This window comes from Macrotis lagotis, chromosome 8 (assembly GCF_037893015.1).
Source record: "Macrotis lagotis isolate mMagLag1 chromosome 8, bilby.v1.9.chrom.fasta, whole genome shotgun sequence".
Lineage (NCBI taxonomy): Eukaryota > Metazoa > Chordata > Mammalia > Peramelemorphia > Peramelidae > Macrotis > Macrotis lagotis.
Window position 1 is genome coordinate 147,014,527 of NC_133665.1, and position 19,779 is coordinate 147,034,305.

Genomic DNA, 19,779 nt, shown 5'->3' on the forward strand with positions numbered 1-19,779 from the left:
CTTCATGGTGGCCAGCATTTACCTAGTGCTTTAAGGTTTGCAAAGCCCTTTGAATGTCCCTGGGATGCTCATAAGGCCCCTGAGGGGCAGCTGCAATTACTGGGGAGCCACGCCCTCTCCCCCTCCCCCCAATCAGGAAGACTGGGTTTAAATCCATCCTCGGACCCTTTCTGAGGCGCTTTGGCCAAATCGCTGGACCTCAGTACTGAAACAATGTATAAGAATACGAGGGAAACCCTTCACATGGAAATCATCATTCAATTAAATGTCTCTATTTTTGTAAAAGTTCACAGACCCCAAGTTTAAGAACTCATTTTCTTCTTCACTTTCAGAAGACTCTAACCATTAGAAATTTAAAAAAAAAAATGTCAACAAGGCTAAATTCCACTTCTGACTACCTTTGCTTATTCCTTCTAGATCAGCCTTTTGGAACTAAATAGAACTGGTTAAATAATTAGGAAGGTGATGGCCCTTAAAATACGTGCAGATTCTCCTGAATCATAGAACCCTAGGAGACTCCAGTCTAAACTACCCTACATGATTAGTAATCACACCTTTTGCAGGGTCTGGCCATTCAAGCAATAACAGAGCTACCTGGAAATGGACATGGATTCACTCATCCTCTTCTAGTAAGGAGGGATTGGGGGAAACAGAATAAGATTGATTTTAATAATAGTGATTTTATTTATTTTATTTTATTTTTTTTAAGGCAATAGGGTTAAGTGACTTGCCCAAGGTCACTCAATTAAGGCAATTATTAAGTGTCTGAGGCTGCATTTGAACTCAGGTCTTCCTGACTCTAGGGCTGGTACTCTATCCACTGCACCACCTAGCTGCCCCACTAATAAAAATTTTAAATGTTTTTATTGGGTTAAAAAAAGGAGCCCAAAGAAAATTAAGTTACTTTTAAAACTATGAACTTAATATTGTTTTAAAAAAGTAATAATTCAATTGAAGTTATTCTTTCCATTCCCCCAATAGTGAGATTGTTTTTAGTACCCTAATTTCTTTTTAACTCTGTTTTTCAGTTAATTTTATTATAGCATTACAAAAGCACAGACTTTAATAGATGAAAAGTAATTCAGAGGTCTTTTAATTCAATAAATATCTGAAAAAGAATACATGATACAACATGCCTACCTTATGATTATCCTGTCTTTGCCTGAAGATTTCCAATGAAAAATAACCCAACACTTTATACTTGGAGGATAGCTGGAATTTTTAGGAAGTTTTTCTCTGAATCAGCATCCCTGGAATGAATCTCTATGAAATTCCTGTTTATTACTTCCATCCATTGCTTAATGTTCTTCCCTGGAACCAAAGAAAACAGGTCTAATCCCTCATCCATAAGCCTGTTCTTCAAATATTTGGCCCACAACTTCTTTCCTTCTCCTGCAATCCTATCTCGTTTCCTTAATTGATTCTCTGATGATATGGTCTCAAGATCCATCAATAATTGTCTTATACTTTAAATTCAGCATAAAGCTATTTTTTTCCTTTGGTCAGTTCCTATTTGAAAACTTGCAAATAGGTTCAATTCTTTATAAAGTTCTTACAATATTCATACAAGTTAATAACAATCATTTCTGTTGATTAATTTTCCCATGAATAAGGTGGCATAGTGATTAAAGACCTGATCTTTGAGAGAGTGACACCTTTGGACAAACCAGTTAACCTTGTAATGAACCAGGCAATAAGTTCCTAAGTCTGTAAGTTACAAATGAATTGAATTGCCAGAGTATATTCAAGGAGGGAGAATCCACAGCAGAAGTTCCTTCACACTTTTGAAATTGTCTCGTCCCCCAACTTCCATCTCTGCCCCACCCCATCCCCCCAAAAAAGAAAATCTAAGGAATTATAGGAACAAAGGAGAAGAAAGCATTATATTTTTACATTCATTTGAATACATTCACACATACTCAAGCACCATTAATTAATGTTTGTTCTTCATTTTAAAAGAAGACCAGGACATGTGCCAAGACAAGCACAGAGAATTGTATTTGATGAGGAGGTGCTGTGCTATGTCACCAGCCTCACTTTCTCTTCCATGTCATCCAGATCCAGCCATCTGTAATGATTCAGGAAGACTGGAGACCGTCCTGAGCGTGAGACAATCAAGGTTAAACGACTTGCCCAAGGTCACACTGCTCTTAAGAATCAATATTATTTTAAAAATTGAGGCCAGATTCGAACACACCTTCTCCTGGATGCAAAGCTTGTGCTCTATCTACTGTGCCACATAGTTGCCATTACTCAAGCACCATTAGACTAATTCTCAACAAGACATAGTGTTCAACTATAGTCTTTGTAGGGAGCTCTAAGTTAGAGCATCCATCTGTCAGGCAGCTATTAAGAGCCAGAGTAGAAACACATGTGTGTGCACAAATATTTATTTAAGCAAAGAAATAACCCCAAAACTATATTATTAGTCTAGTTAATAAAGAGTAAAAAAAAACTATTCTTGAAAAAAATAAACTGCAAAGTTTAATTCTAAGATATTAAGGTCTATTTAATCTTACAGGTTCTAATTACATCATTTTAAAAAAGCAAGTCAAAAAATACTAAGTAATATGAATAGGTTACAATGCAAACTCTTCAGGCAAAAAGGCAACATTAGTAATGCCACCTGTCCAAGGAAAATATGAATTGTTTGCTGAAGCTAATGTAGCCTGATTAAAGAAAATAACATTGCATGGGGGAAAGAAGCATTAGAGAATAATTGGTTGCATCCATATTACATTTTAGACTTCCCACACAATGAGCAAAAAAAAAGTAACAAAGTAAAACATTAAAAATAGAATCCTACATATCAGCCAGAGAATATTAGCATATTTTTTTTAAAATCACAACTTCTGTTGCTTCTAACAAAGATTCTTCATTCTGCAGCTCTTTATCTGTATTCACCGAGCTTGGGCATTCTTGGAATTAGAATGGACACTGTGCCTGCGAGGCTCCCTTTTCTGCTCCTTTCTACTCTGATTTTTCATCAAACTGCAGTGATTTGTGTGCCAGAGATTCCAGGGATGCTAGTGAACATGACCCACTCAGCTCAGTAAGAAATCCTTGACTTTGGCCTTTGTTTTCAGAAGCAGGGAATTCAGAAACAACATGAATGACAGAAAGGAGATAAGAGGCCAAGCCTGGGAGGATAGAAGCTTGTTGTTGACTTTGTGAGGGAATGTGAGGGGCGTGATAAATAAAACCAGGATCTTAAGCTGCTACAGGAAGGAAAGAGAAAGTCAGAATTCTGTTACTAAGGCTGTAGCCAGGATCTGTGAGGTTAGACTGACATAATATATCTTATTACAGTAGTAGAAATCCAAGTGCCTACCGAGAGAGCTTTCATGAGGAGGTGAACTGTACTAACACAAAAACTTTATTTTTGTACATTATTCTTAAAACTGGGTTTCATATCTTTAAAAAGAGAATATATTAACTTTAAGCATCAACAAAACTAAATATACTTTATTATTTAGATAATTACCTTTAAAAAATGAATTGAAGCAAATAAAATGTACATGGAGAGGCAAAATTGTACTGGATCGAAAGTTAGTTGACCTTGGAATCAGGAAGACCTGGATTCAAGTGCTGCCTCTGATATATATTGTCTGAGTGATGAGTGTATGTCACTAGATGTACACTCTCAGTGACAGGAAATTCTGAGGCTACTAGGTTCATACTGATTTGCATATGTGAAAGAAAATTCTCTACTAGAAATTTTCCAATGGATGAAATGATAGCTGTGTATTTCCACCCTTCTTCTTTCACAACAGAAAATCACACAATAACATTCATTTTTCCAGTTTTGTCTCCTCTGGTGGAGCAGTGGCCAGAGTGCTGGACTTGCAAGTAGGAAGACCTGAGTTCAAATCTAGTCTCATTCTCTTAGTAGCTGTATGACCTTGGCCAAGTAACTTAAGCCTCTCTGTCTTCATTTCCTCATCTGTAAAATGAACTGGAGGAGGAAATGACAAACTATTAGCTTTACCAAGGAAACCCCAAATGTGATCATGAAGAGTCCAATGGGATTCAAATGACTACTCTGGTTCTCTTTGTCATTCATATCTTTATTGGAATATTCATTTTCCTTTTGTAGACATACACAGGTATACACAAAGAAAAAATTATTTAGTGTGTACACTATTGATTCTATTGTTGATCTTCCTTATTCGATTTACAGTTGTGGCTGGGAGGGGGTGGGGAATTAACTACATTCATTTTATTTCCTCTTGATGGACAAACAATGTGGAAATCCCTTCCCCCCACCACTAAGTGTCCTAATATTAGGAAATCCCAAAATCCTATACAAGAGTATATAAAATTGATGGTCTTATTCTCCATTATAACAACTACTCTCCTTGCAAAAGATACTTTGTCTACACTTGTAAAAATCTTTTGTCTTGTTCCCTTGTATCCTATTCTTGAATAAGGAATGTTTTCCTATTCTGATAGGTCCTGCCAGCTGCATTTCAAATATTCACCTCTTTTCCATTTGACTGATCTTCATTTTTCTCTACTCCTCTCCTGTGAAATGTTTAACTTCTGTATCCTAAGCCACAGAATGTTGCTAATTGTCTGTGTAGCCTAAGAGGGTCTGAAACATTATGAATACCAAAACTGTAGCCCTAAAATCCAAATTTGCTGTTGGCAAATGCAGATTCATTAGCATACTGCTAAAATCTCTCTATTTCCAGTCAGGCATCCTAATTTTGATCCAAAGGCATCAGATCATAACTTATCCTGATGCTTCTTACATGGGGTCAAGAGAATTCCCCAATACATTATTTCAGCAAAATCTAATGGATAGAGTTCTAGATGTGAGGGTATAAGATTGGAAAATTTGTGGGCCTGGCAGTCATCTCAAAGGGTCAGCTACTCCAACACTGAAATGATAGATGACAATCCTGATAATATCAACCTCCAAAAGCTATGCTGTTAAGTAAAGCCCTTTATAAATCTTGAAATGCTATAAAATTTCAATTACTGTTACTATATAGGAATTTTCATTTTGGTTTATATTCCCCTCATGTATCTATTTTAATAGCATAATAACATTCTTTCCACTGATATATTACAAAGTATTCATTCAGTCATTTCCCAGATCATTCAGTCTTTAGGTTGTTTCAAGTTTCCCCACAATTAACAAATAACACTGTTATCTTTAGTCAGGTCTTCTAAAAAATATATATTCCTAGACCCTCAGATGGTATTATTGCCAAAAGAGGCAAATAAGTAAATGAAATTTTAATTCTGCAAGGACTGTCCTATATGCTTACTATCTTCTTGCTATTTTTTATTTAGCTTTTTGCAGGCCAATGGAGTTAAGTGACTTGCCCAAGTCACACAACTAGGTAATTAGTAAGTGTCTAAGTTCAAATTTGAACTCAGGACCTCCTGACTCCAGGGCCAGTGTTCTATTCACTGTGCCATCTAACTACCCCCTTTTCTCCTCACTATTAATTCTTTGAGTGTACTGCACATATATAGAAGAACCTTAATCCCAAATAAATAGGGTGATTTGCTACTAGTTACAGTTAGAAAATGTTGTTTGTTATTGTTTATTTGTCCTTCATTCTTGAAGAAGACTAGGACATCAGGGATTTAAGGCCATTATATGGGGAGTATTGGACCCAAGATTTGAATCTCTTCTCATTCCCAGGGCAACTAGGTGATACAGTGGATAAAGCAACAAACGTGGAGATAGGAATATTCCTCTTCCTCAAATAAAATTTGGTCTCAGACATTTACTAACTGTGTGACCCAGAGCAAGTCATTGACCTGTTTGTCTCATTTTTCCCATCTGTAAAATAAACTAGAAAAAGAAATGTCAAACCACTCCAGTATCTTTGCCAAGAACATCCCAAATGGAATCAAAGAGTTGAACATGACTGACCAACACAACTTTTCATGCTTTGCCCTATTATTACTAGTTTATCATATGTATAATCAAAATATAGAAAAGCCAGAAAAAATGGCTCCCCCCAGAGATACTGTGCTGAAAGTCCATCTTAAATGATCAAGAAAAATAAAGCAAATCACTTTCTACAATAGAATTTAATTTTTTTGTAAATTTACACTATCCTACAAACAATAACTCAGAGTTAATGTTTTCAAAGTAATGTTAGAAAAAGATCTAACTCATTTAGCATTAACTGTCCTTTTGAAAAAAATCTATTTTGTTTTATCAGGATTTTTAAACCTGATGTTGGGAACTTGTTTAAAGAAAGATAACTATTGTAATTCAATGAGTTTCCTACATGATGCTATTCATTTTATTTAATGCACTTAAAAGTATTATAGGTAGTTCAGTGGTGCAGTGGATAGAATGCTGAGGTTTGAATGAGGAAGACTTATTATGATGAGTTAAAATTTGACCTCAGACAAATTACCTGTGTGATCCTGAGCAAGTCACTTAAACCTTAGTTCCTCATCTGTTAAAAATGAGCTGGAGAAAGAAGTGGCAAAACATTCCAATATATTTGCCAAGAATATACAAAATGAGATTACAAAGACTCAGACAAAATTAAAATGGCTCAACAACAAAAACATTCTGAGAAGGGATCTGTCTATAGGCTTAGCTAAACTTAACTATACTGCCCAAAGTATACACAAAAACTAAGATGTCCTTCAAAATATGAAATGAGTTGAAAATCTATTCTAGAACTATTTCTGTCTAAGATTTGGAAGATAAAAGAATTTTGAAATATTATTTTCTTCATTTTAAAGCACCAAAATAGTATGAACAATTTTAACTTCCTGTTCCAGAAAGTAAGAAGAAAATAAATGGAATAGAAATAGGTCACTTTCATAAATTAACATTTACACATCTATCTGGTGGCTTTTTAGTCTGCTATGGCTAAGGGAGGTTTCAAGATCTTTTTCATCACATTGAATTTCTTTAACTATGCATAAATAGTATTTATTATAAAAGGGTAAAGAGCAGTAAACATTGGTTAAATAAAAGCAGTTTTGCAAATAGTGTCAACTTACTTTTGGGCACACAAAACAACTACAAAGATGAGCAAAGTGTCTTAAGAACAGTTTAACTTGACAACAGCAAAAAAAATCAGTTTCAATTCACCCATTCTTTCTCTACTGTTGTCTGTGTGTGTCTATACATCTCTCTCTCTCTCTCTCTCTCTCTCTCTCTCTCTCTCTCTCTCTCTCTCTCTCTCTCTCTCTCTCCCTATAACTTTCCATCCCTTCCTAACTACATCTATTGAGGTAGCTTGTGAGACAGTGGATACAAGGATACAGTGCTGAACCTGGAGACAGGAAGATTTGAATTCAAATCAGTCTCAGATTTGTTAACAGTGAGACATTGGACAAGTCACAACTCCTTTTTGCCTTGGTTTCCTAAACTGTAAAATGATGTTATTAATGGCACCTTCATCAAAAGTTGTTATGAAGAACATATGAGGTGATATTTATAAAAAAGAAATGAGTATAGTGTCAGTTACTTAAGATGGTATGTACTTATTCCCTTCCTCTCCACCTTTCCATTTTCTTCGATATGCAGATTTCATTCAATTTTATTTTACCTCTTTTTTCTGTTTATACCTTTTAAAACTCAGTAACTCATGAAAATAGGAAAAGATCTTCCAAATTACTCTGTAATTTGTAAATGTGCTTATGTATATGTGTCTATATGTATGTATTAGTTTCTCCTTTATTTCCATTTCATGTTCTTAACTGACAATAGAATTAAACATTTCATATTTCTCTAAGGATCAAAAAATAATAGAAAAACCTCAAATTTGGAACTATATTTGCTTCTCAATATTATATCATGCTTGGTTGGATTCACTCCCCCTCCACTCCCCTCCCCTGCACTCCCCCGCTGAAAGTTACTATTGCTATTTAGTTTCCTCTCAGATTCTTTATAACCCAATTTGGCAAAGATACGTCTCCAGCTTATTTAGCAAACAGGGTTAAGTGATTTACCAGGGTCACACAACTACTAAATGTTTGAGGTCAGATTTGAACTCACAAACGAGCTGCCTTCGAGACTCAGTACTCTTATCTACTACACTACTGAAGGTTAGTGACTTTTGTTAGATAAAAGGGATTGTATTACTGGTCTAAACTGTACTTGGGACTTACTAGAATAAATTCTTGGAAAACTTCTAGGAGGGACATCACCAATAATCAAAAGATGCATAAAAAAAGAATAATCTACCACAATTTGTAGGTAACCTATTTATTCATAGACAACAGACCATTTGGAAAAAAATCTCATTCAAAGAATTTTTTTCATTGAAATATTAGATATTGTGTGAAAATGCAATATTTTAAAAGCAAATTGATATTTACACAGATTTTCTAAAATTTGGCAACATTACTTTCCCTGACTCAATTCCATTCACTTTAGTAAGTATATATTAGGCACTCACTGTATGTCAGACTATTGTTAGAAAACCTCCCTGTTAAACCTCTCTGACTTTTTACTGGATAAAGCTATTTCTCTTGAACCAGAATCTCTATAGTCTGCACATATGGACCACTACATAGCTCATCAATACTTATTCACCCAGAGATAGGTCTCTATCTTCTCTGCATAGAAAGAAAAAATCATGCCACAACTTGTAATTCAGAAGGAGAAAAGATAGAGCATCCATGGCTTATCCTCAAGCAAATGAATTTAACATAGAATTGGAACATGTTCTTCTGAGGCCCTGAAAGTGAAAATTAAATCTTAAGCTCTCGACCTCCATGAGCATGATGTGCAAGGCAAAAGAATGAGATATATTAAAGATACTGGAATTCTGATATGAAATGCAAAAAAGGAAAGTACTATATTTCATAGCAGAAAAAAAAAACACCTTAGACCTGAGTTGAGAAAAGCGGATTCTCTAAGCACTTAGCATTAATAATTCCAAGGATAACATTACCTACTGTCACATTAGACTCAGTTAGTGGGAAAAACAAACATCTTTCCTTTTTGAAAGATAATCCTCCTTTTACATTAGCTCCATCTGGAAACTCCATGAGCTCCTAGAGGCTACCATTAAAGGCCCAGTCACTTAATTACTGTGTCAATGAACCATAGTGTAACCTGAAAGAATTAAGTCTAATGAAGCTTCTAGGAATGTATGACAGTCTCAGAAACAGTTTAGATGATGATCATTTAAGTTCATGAGCTTAAACTCTTCCCTTTGAGGCTAGGTCACATGAAATCACCCCTGACTATAGGGCTAGTTCGGACAACATGTAGGAGCAGATTCAGAGAGCCAGGAATGGAACAGTTAAGGAACACTGGAACTCTAGAGGCCTGAAAACTCAATGGCCCTTGGTGGAGTTGGGAAGGTTAGCAAAAAGAGCATGGATGGGAACTAGGCATCAAGGATGGTCCAAGACTTTTCAATGCCAAATTAGCCTTCTTGCTGCTCGTGACACATGTATTCCATCTCCAGCCTCTGTGTTATTTACACAACTTGTCCCTCATGCATGGAATACTCTCCCTTCTCACCTCTGCCTCCTAGAATCCCATCAGGTTAGCTCAAATGGCCATCATTTTCATGAGACCTTTCCTAATCTCCTCAGATACTCCTGAGTTGCTCTCTACTCTCAATTCTCAAGAATACCTTGTAAATGTTTTGTATTGACATAGGTATATGTGTATATGTATGCATATATAAGTGTATATATTTAGATAATATACATAGTCTAATGTGCATGTATGTGCATATGTGTGTGAGAATATCTCTCATGTCAGAATGTAAACTCCTTAAGGATAATTGTTTTGTTTTGTCTTTGAATCTCTAGAACCTAATCAAGTTATAGGCACATAGAGGGCACTGTGGATTATAAAAAGCTTGTAAAAACATAGTTCTTGCTCTCAAGGAGCTTGCAGTCTAATAGTGGAGAAAACATACAAACACATAGGTATAAACAAGTAATATACAGGATAAACTGGAAACAATTAAAAGAGGGAAGACACTAGTATTAAGAGGTATTGGGTAAGCTTTCCTGTCAAAGTTGGAATTTTAGCTGGGATTTATAGGAGACTAGGGAGATGAATAATGAGAGAAAATTTTGGAAATGGGGGACACCCATAGAAAATTCCCAGAACTGAGAGATGAAATGTCTTGTTTGTAGAACAAAAAGGATGCCTATGTCACTGGATCAAATAATTTGTGACATTAGTGTGATGTGCAAGAAAAATGGAAATGGGATTAGGTCTTTAATAACAAGGCCTTTGAATATCAAACAGAGGATTTTGTGCTTATTCCTTGAGGTAATAGGAATCCACTAGAGTTTGTTTAGTAAAGGGGATGGGACATGATTATATCAGTGATTTAAGAAAATCATTCTGGTTACTGAATGGAGGATAGATTTTAGTGGGAAGGGACTTGAGATTGGCAGTCTCTCCAGTAGATTATTGAGCTAGTCCACCATTCACCTTCTAGGAAAATCCTGGAACCATATGCTCATCCTCTTAAATTTTCAAGAGTTAACACTATCTTTTGTCTATGACTCTTTGAGTCTCTGTGACTACTAGTGAGTCTAGCTTAAAAAGTCAGATGTAAAAGCATTAAAACCTGGGTTTGACTAAAATAGTCCAAGTTTTTGTAAAGTTGAGAGTCCAATAGGACATGTAAATTATTAAAGCACTCCTCTAATGCTTCCTCATGGTTTGGAGGATACTGTACATTTTGGAGACTATATTCCCAGGTAATAGCATCTATTGAAGGCTTTACCACATTGGTAAAAACTTTCAATATACTCTTGGTGAGAGACTATATCTGCTATCTAAGGCCTAGCGTAATTAAGTACCAAGTACCTTATTATCATCAAATTAACTGAAGGATTTGGGGCCATAGTAACTGTTGAAATCTATCTTCTGGTTTGGTCACAGCAAGACCATCTTTTGTCATAGAATGTTATGATCTTTGTCAGGGCATGTATGTTAAGGAATGGGGGATACTCATATCAATAAAATTATAAAATGTCTAAAAATTGAAATAAGAACCAAGTGACTAATCATACTATGAAAAGCTCTGGGCTATCTGCTCTGCTTTTAGTTATAAACAAATTAAATCTAAAATCTTCTTCATATATTCCATCAAAAAACAATTGTATGCTAATAAATGAATGAAAAAATGGATGAAAAAAGTATGAAATACTAATTATGTTTCCAGTACTAAACAAAGCACTAAATAAAGAAAGTGAGGATCTTCAATTCTAATAGAGGGGAAAACACATATGGAAGGTTCTAGCTGTATAAGCTTTTAATAGTTAGTCTATTTCTTTGGACTTAGAGATTTTGCTATATTCTCTTCTATCAAAGATCATTGGTAAACAAATCAGGTTTGCAATCCTTTCTCTACCACTTTTGTCCAAAATATAATTCTGATAGTTATAGATTAAGCAAGAAAAGCAGACATTCCCAGACTTGATGACAGCATTGATACTACTCTCATCTACTGTAATCACCAGGTTTGACTAGGGTTCTCAGCATCTATCATGCTCATTATGGATAAAGTGCTGGTTTAAATATCAGAAAGGCCTGAATGCAGATCCTGCCTCAGACATTTACTAACTGTGTGATGCTAGACAAGTCAGCCTCAGACTCCTTATTTGCAAAATGGGCATAGTAAATTGCACGTTCTCACTAGATTATTGTGAGGATCAAATGAGATACTATATATGAATTGCTTTGTACACCTTATATATTATTATCATCACCACTATTACTTGTGACAATTAACAACATCCCCTTACTACTTAATCCCAGCACCTGCAATGTCCATATATCTTGTTTCTGTCTACATCTCATCTCTACATGTGTTTATGTCTCCCCCTCCCCTGTGATCCCTTTTTATTATGCTGTCCTTACCCCACAAAAGTATGTTGGATGTTCAAATGTCCCTTGTTCTAGAGGATCAAGTTTTAAATGGAGTGTGTGCCACATGAATATGTGTGTGCATTTATACATAGCACACACAGTGCCTCCAAAAAGACTTCCTGTGGTTTTAAGATTCAGTAGTTTAAAACTACAATAAGATTTTTCCAACACTGTTTATATATCACAGAATCATACAATACAAAAATCTTCGAGTTGAAGGTAACCTCATATACTATTTAGTCCAATCTATATCTGAATAAGAAATCCCTTATTGACATACCCAATGAGGAGTCATGTGCCATTGCCTGCAAAGAGGGGAAGCCCACTAAATCCCAAGACAGGACATTATACTTTCATATTTGAATACAAGAGCAAATGCAAATGCAATTCCAACTTCCCTACTCCCTCCCCAAGACCATGAAGAGCTGTCAGCAATATTAATGAATAATGAATTGAACATATGTGAGAGAATTATTAAACAAGGTAAAAACAAAACAGATTAACCCAGAGAGCAAAGCTAATATATCTGTTTCTAAAAATCCCTATGAAATATCTTACAGTCTAACTAAATAGAAGAGAAAGACGAAAATTACTAATCATCCCAGTTAAAGGTGATGCTATGAAATGGTAAAATCATCATTTAAATTGACTTTGAAATACCTTCATTTATTTCAATCCTTCATTTGAAATAAAATGAAGAATGTCCATTAGATAAATGAATTACCAGTCACAAGAATGGATGCATAATTATTAAAACATCTTTCCATGGGTTTTCTAAAGACTGAAGAAAGAGTTTCACTAATTAAGAAAAAAAATTAACCAGTGACTCTGTTCATGAAAATATACAGTATGTTTTGAGGCTAACCTCACGAAAGAAGTTGGGGAATAGGCCAAATTTGTCTTGGGTTCCCTTGTCTCTCCTCTGGGCATAGGGCAGTGCGAACAGCAACAACAATAATATCTTACATAAAGGGTAATCCATTAACAAACAAGTGAAAGAGAAAACTGGAAGTCTGACTCATATATCTCTGCTGAAAAACTATTTGCCCTTCTTGGATTCTCTTTCTTGTACAAATCCTTAGAGTTTTCTTGTGGATTTGCATGGACCCATTCTCAAGCCATGGGTGGAGGGATAAAGCATATCGATTCTCTTTCCCCCTTTCCCTTCTTTCCTTTTAGTAATCAACGTTGTTACTTTTCAAATTTTACTGCAGCTTGCTGCAACCCTTTGTTTTTAGTGACCTGTGATTGTACTTGGCTAATACAGAGTGATTTGCTTTTGGGGAAGTTCCACTTTTGTATATCAAGTACCCCCAAATAATCAATAAAAACATATTTTTGATAGGAAGGGGATTTTTATGGCATGAAACGAAATACAATGGAGAATTTTCTTACTCTAAAATAACCATCTTCCTCAAATCCTTTTCCTCCTCAAATTCTGAGGTGGTCTTATTTAGAAGGTGGTTTTCTCAATATTAATTCTCCTCACTGATTTCTTTACCCAAAAAGAGGAGAGCAGAGAGAGTGATTTCAGTAGAAATCTAACTTTCCTTTGTCAAACACTGGGAAGCTATAAAAGCTCAGGAGTTTACTCAGTGATGTAGGTTAAAAAAAATCTCTAGAGAGAAAGATGGATGGGGGAAGGGGAGGAGGAAAGAAGAGAGGGGGAGAGAGAGAGAGAGAGAGAGAGAGAGAGAGAGAGAGAGAGAGAGAGAGAGAGAGAGAGACAGAGAGAGAGACAGAGAGACAGAGAGAGAGAGACAGAGAGAGACAGAGAGAGAGAGAGACAGAGAGACAGAGAGAGAGAGAGACAGAGAGAGAGACAGAGAGACAGAGAGAGAGAGAGAGAGAGAGAGAGAGAGAGAGAGAGAGAGAGAGAGAGAGGAGGGAGGGAGAGGCGAGGCAGAGAGAGAAACAATAATTCTCCATCAGGGGAAATAGCAGGGCACCAAGTAATCATTCTGCAATGTAATTTTAACAAATAAGATAGAAAGTCCTAGGCAAACATCAGCTTTTGGTTAGAGATAATTATTTATAAAGGGAACCTGAGGACACTTTCAGAGCAATCATTTAAATAGTTTAGAGTGGTGATGGAGAGATTCCTTTGTCCTATCCCAGGCGCCATGTTCACCTTCAGTAACTGAAGAAAAATATCATTCATAGTATAGAAACATAAGACTTTGAAATAACTGAATATTTATTCTGAATCCATGCCGTGTGAGATTGGTTGAAATGCCTGGGGAGATTTAGCCTAGAGGTAAGGAAACTCAGAAAACTCAAGTACTTAAGATCATAGAATTCATAGACTAAGAACTGGAAGGGACATTAAAGGTTGCTGAGGTTAGCCCCTTCATTGTGAAGATGAGGAAACAAAATTAGAGAAAAATGAAGTGATTTGCTCAGAATTCCAGAACTAGTGTCTAAAGCAGGATTTGAAATCAAGCCTTCCAATTATAATACTATACCCACCATGCCAGAGGACAGATAGTTTTCAGAGTAAAGACCAAATGATTCAAGCACCAAAGAGGAAGATTTAGGCTTGACATTAGGGAAAACAAACTAAACCTCCTCATAAGAGGTAAAAGTAACCAAAGTAGGATGAGTTTCTCCAAGAAATAATGGGTCTCCCATCATTCAAGGTTCTCAGTTAAAGATTGGAGAATAACTTGTATGTATTTTAATATAGATTATAAAGCAGATAAAAGTTAGACAACATGGCTCCTAAGATAACTTTTAGACTCAAAATTCAATAATATCCTAAATTTAGTCATTTGATTTAAAACATTAAAAGGGATATTTTTACACTTTCCTACTCATCCTGTCTTTTAAAAAATACAACTGAAATGAATTACAAACTTAAAATATGTGCTGGGAAATAATGATAGTGTGTTCATATGTATGAGGGGTATATAGTTCATGTAAATACCAGTGAATTTTAGACTCAGAAGACCAGTGTTTAAATCCTACCTCTTTATTGCTGAAGCATTTAAAGTGCAGTGGATAGCACCTGGTGTGGGAGTTAGGAAGAGTTGAATTCAAAAGCTGTCTCAGATACTTGCTAACCATATGACCCTGGGAAAGTCACTTTCTCTCTCTCTCTTTCAGTTTATTTTCTTTTTTTAATAAGCAAAATGATAATATTAATACTAACTTACAGAGATGATCTGAGGAGGAAATTAAATAATATTTATAAAGAACACTAAGCCTTAAAGATTTATATAAAATGCTAGTTAGCAGTATTATTACTACTCTGACCTCTTGGGGCATTAGCTTCTTTTTCTGCAAAATTAGAGGTAAGGTGGGGAATGGATCTCCACTCTAAATTAATCTAACTCTAAATTTATAGTTCTATATTATATTCCACAAAAGGCATGAATACACATTCATATAGTAGAAGTATTATGTAGAGATAGAGGTTCAGTCTTGGAGTTTAGAAGGTCTTAGTTCAAGTTCCATGCTCATAAGGCAATTCTTTAAGAGCATAACATCTATCTATCTATCATCTATCTATCTATCTATCTGTCTACTTGTCTATCTCTCTAATTATCCATCTATAAATTTAGGGGCTCTTAATGGTGTTCATAAACAGAATCTTTCAATTCTAGATGGATGTCAGGGAATCTATGAACTAGAATGAGAAAAAATATATATTTTTGGTAAATCTGTTTATTTTATCTTATGCATTTAAAAAGCATTGTTCCCCCCAAAGGATTCATCAGTTTGACAACATTGCCAAAGTGTTCCATGACAAATACTAATTTATGAATTCATGATCTTTTTGAAAGGATAAAAGAGAACAGAGAGAGGATGGAGGAAATCTATTATTATTCCTTGTGAACAATTTCTAAATGGTTAAGATAAGCAAATGAAAAAAATCACATGGGGAAAGTTTTTCATGAGTAGAACATATGCTACGATATGGACCTTGGGTAGGTCCAATCAGGTCCCTGGAAGAGAAGTCTTCCTATCCAAAGCTGGGTAATGGAAGAACAAAGCAACCAAAAATAGAGTAAGAGATGACAATGGCCTAATGTAAGTGCATTAAACAGAAACTATGTCTCACCATTCAATAACACAGCATACTCCATTTTGGAGGTCCTGAGGGATCCTCCTTCTTTGCCCAGTTGAAGTGGAGGATACCCTGTTGTATGGGCACTGTCGGTCAATTAAGTATCCCACTGAGTTGATTCCCTTGTTTATGTTTTAGTGTGGACATTTGCCCCAAGTAAATATACATTGTAGTTAATATCCTTAAGACCATAAAAATGACAACTAGGTGGCAAGAAGATGTAGAGAGTAATGGGCCTGCAGACTGAAGACTTGACTTGTAAACCAAGCTTCAGATTTCTACCATTCAAGTAATTCTGACCAATCACTTAATTTCTGTTTGCCTCTGTTTCCTCAACTATAAAATGGAGATAACAACAACATCAATTTTGCAAGTTTGTTGTGAGGAGGTCAAATGAGATATTTGTAAAAGTATTAGTAAAAGATTTGTAAAAATTAGAATAGTATCTGATCCATGGTAGATTTTATGCAAAGACTCATCCCTTTCCCCTTCCTCAGTCTCAGTCCAGCTGATTATCAGTTAGGAAAACCCTTCTGAAATAATTCACTGAGGGCATAACCACATAATTTCTCAGCATCTATTTCTGTTAAATTATGAGACTACTTTGTAAAATCTCAAGTTTTATAAAGCATTTTTCAGTGATCCAATGAATTAAAGCCAAAGAAAATTGACAAAGGAGAAAAATAAAAATAAAATGTAATCTATCTATACTTAAACTGAAAAGCTGAAACTAGGAAAAGATGGTAGGAACTTTCCCAATAGGTGGAAAATGTAGAAATGCTGGTAGCTTTAAAATTTTTTTTAACTCTTCTATGGAAGAGAGGATAGGAAGATTAAACCTACAACAAAGTAAAAACCAGGGTCAGGATCATGAGAGCAGCCAAGTATGGCTTGGGTATGACTTCAGATTGAGCTAATGGGGTCTTTGAGAGAGGGTTGTAGGGGAAGGATGTTCACTGTTCACTGACAGAATGAAGTTCAGGTCAAGTTTCAGAGTGGGAGTGGGGTCCCAGTCCTGTCCCCAACAAGCTGGCCTTTGAATTGGTCACCAGAGTGGGCCCAAATCCCAAGTGACAGGAAAAAGGAAGACATCTAAAGGTTGGTAGGGTTTGAATTTATTTTTTGCCTGTACCTTAGTTTGTCCAGTGTAGCCCTCAGAATTACCTGGAAGAAGCTGCTAGGCTTTTTCTTCTTAGGGTTGAGTGAGCTTATGTTCAGAATGTACCTAGGAAGGAATGACTACCCCATAACCCCATGCTCATGCAGTTGGAATCCAGGATTCTGGGAGTACTAGTGTTGCTGAGGAAATAATAGCCAACATTAATTAGCTAATAATAGCTAACATTCATATAACTTATATACCAATCACTGTGAAAATTGTTTAATGAATATTATTATCTCATTTGATCCTTAACAACCTAGGGATATAGGTGCTATTTTGATCTCCACTTTACAGGTTAGGAAACTGAGGTAAACAGAGATTAAGTGACTAATAAGAATTTGAATCTGGATTTAACTCAGGTCTTTCTGCTTCCTGACTATGGCAATCTATCCACTTAGCCTAACTGCTCATTGTCAATAACCAGTATCAAAGAAACTTAGAATCAGAATCAAGATATATTTGAAGTAGTCTCTGCTCTGTCCCTAAATCCCATCCTGTTTTCACCTCTGTAAAATAAAAAGGGTGAACCAGGCACTGTCTAAAGTTCATTCCACTCTTAATAATATGTGGGTCTATGAAATCTGGGTTTCATTTGACTTTCAATTCAGCTCTGTTTCATTAAGAAATGGTTGAGTTTTCTTTTGTAATAGTAAGTCACAAAATGACAGGATCATAGCTTTAGAGATGGAAGATCTCAGAAGTCTCCTAGGTCAGCCCCCTTCTAATTATAAATGAAGAAGCTGAGGCACAAGAAGGTTAAGTGACTTTTTCAAGGCAATGCTGGGAATGACCAGTAAAGTCACAAGTGAAATGCAGTTACTCTAGCTAGAGAGTTGAGTTCTTTTCACTATAGCAAGTCATCTCCTTTCTGAAGCCTCAGATTTATCCATCAGAAAGGAAGGATTTGTACTAAATGATCCCAAATATCCTTTCCTGTTCTAGAACTCTATTATACTAAAAAAAATGATGTTTTGGTTTGAGGAAGAGTGATGAGGGAACATAAAAGGGGATGCATTTCAAGTTGCTTTCCCTCCAAAATATTAATCTATACCTTACTTATAATAATGAATTACAATAAGAACCCTAACAGATGATCTGTTTCCTCTTCCTGCAGACAGTCTCTCCAGGAGCAAGCAATTTCCTGACACCTAGTCAAAAGTCTTCCCCAATTTCCCCAGTGCCAAAGAGGGCATCCTTCAGGCAATTTGCCCCAAATACAATTTGTGATGCTTGCCCTGGGTATAAAAATACCTTGTCACTTCTCTGTTCTTCCTGCAAAACTTTTAGGACCAAAGATAATTGGAAGGCACCCTCCACTTCTTGGAAGAACAATGCCAAAAATGAATATCTTGGGCAAGATTGTTCCAGCTCCATAAAACTCTTTGCTTGGTACCATAAACATTTCCCATTATTTTTAATAATGGATAAAAAGTTCTCAGCTAACTTGTTTTCCTGCCATGATACAGCTTCTCTCTAGCAACACAATAATATAGTGATGAACCCTGCCTAGAAGGGGAAGCAGGAAGCTACAGAGGACTCATTCCACACTGTAATTTTAACAAACCAAGACTTCATCTGAATAAATACCTGCCTCAATTTACAGACAATTATTCTAGAGGGGAATAGATATTGGTGACCAACAGCAATTTAATTGTTTATATCAAAGAAAAAAATCTCAACACTCATCACCAGTGCTCATCTGGGGCCTGCATGCTGAAATGCTAGCAGGTTTATTAAATGTAGGAGAGGGCCAGACTATCTTGTTTCTAAGAGAAGGTATTAATTTTTTTTATTTTCATACAATCAGCACCAATGGTGGTCCTCCAGGTAATCTACACACATCAACATTTGTACTAAAATTTTGTGTAGATTCTTACACTGATTCATCTGTTATTTAAACCATTGAATATGCATTAATCCTGCTTATGCTTGTAAAAGCTAGACATTATTTTCCTTTTATCCTATCTCTTCAGCCTGCATGCTTTACACTTACTTCCCACACAAGTATCTAGCTTGCCTATGGTTCAGTTGGACCATCATATATATCATCTTCTAACTTTCACTTTCATAATCTCTGCTCAAACCCTTTCTTCCTCTCCTTCCCCAAACATCAGTCCTCTATACTTGTCTTTCTCTACTATTCAGGGTTGGGAACTGCACCTTTTTAATTTTATATCCTTAGCATTTAATGTAGTGCGTGCTCTGTAGCCTTTTATAAATAATTTTTATTTCATTCATTTATATTTGTTCATTCATTCATTCTTATCATTCATTTATGTATTCCTGACAAGAAGACAAAAAGAACAATATGGACTGCATAGTTACAATAAGTCAGATAATGGTTTTAAAGATTTTCTTATAACCTGGTTGTTCCCTAACTTCTTGCTCCATGCATCCCACCCCGCCTCCACCTTGGCGATTGCTCTGTTTCATTCATGCCCTCTCTCTTAAGCCACTTTGTGATGGACCTCAGGAATATCAAAAAATGGCCACAATTAGAAGTGCATTTGTGACCATCAAACATAGAGAAAATTGCAGCATGAAGCAATCAAATGTGAAAACAATGTGCTCAGACTTGGCCCCCAAGCCCTTCATAAAAAGAAATAAGAATAGAGTTTTGTTTTTTCATTTTTTTAAAATTAGACCTAATTTGAACACCTGATTACTTTTAGTTTAAGATACACAGAATCAGAGATCATA

General features: G+C 35.7%; 1 protein-coding gene across 1 annotated transcript in view; it reads right to left on the reverse strand.

Annotated features, from left to right (window-relative positions):
- GRM7 (glutamate metabotropic receptor 7) overlaps positions 1 to 19,779 on the reverse strand; it is a 1,085,204-nt gene that overhangs the window by 938,411 nt on the left and 127,014 nt on the right. The gene's annotated exons all lie outside the window — the stretch shown is intronic.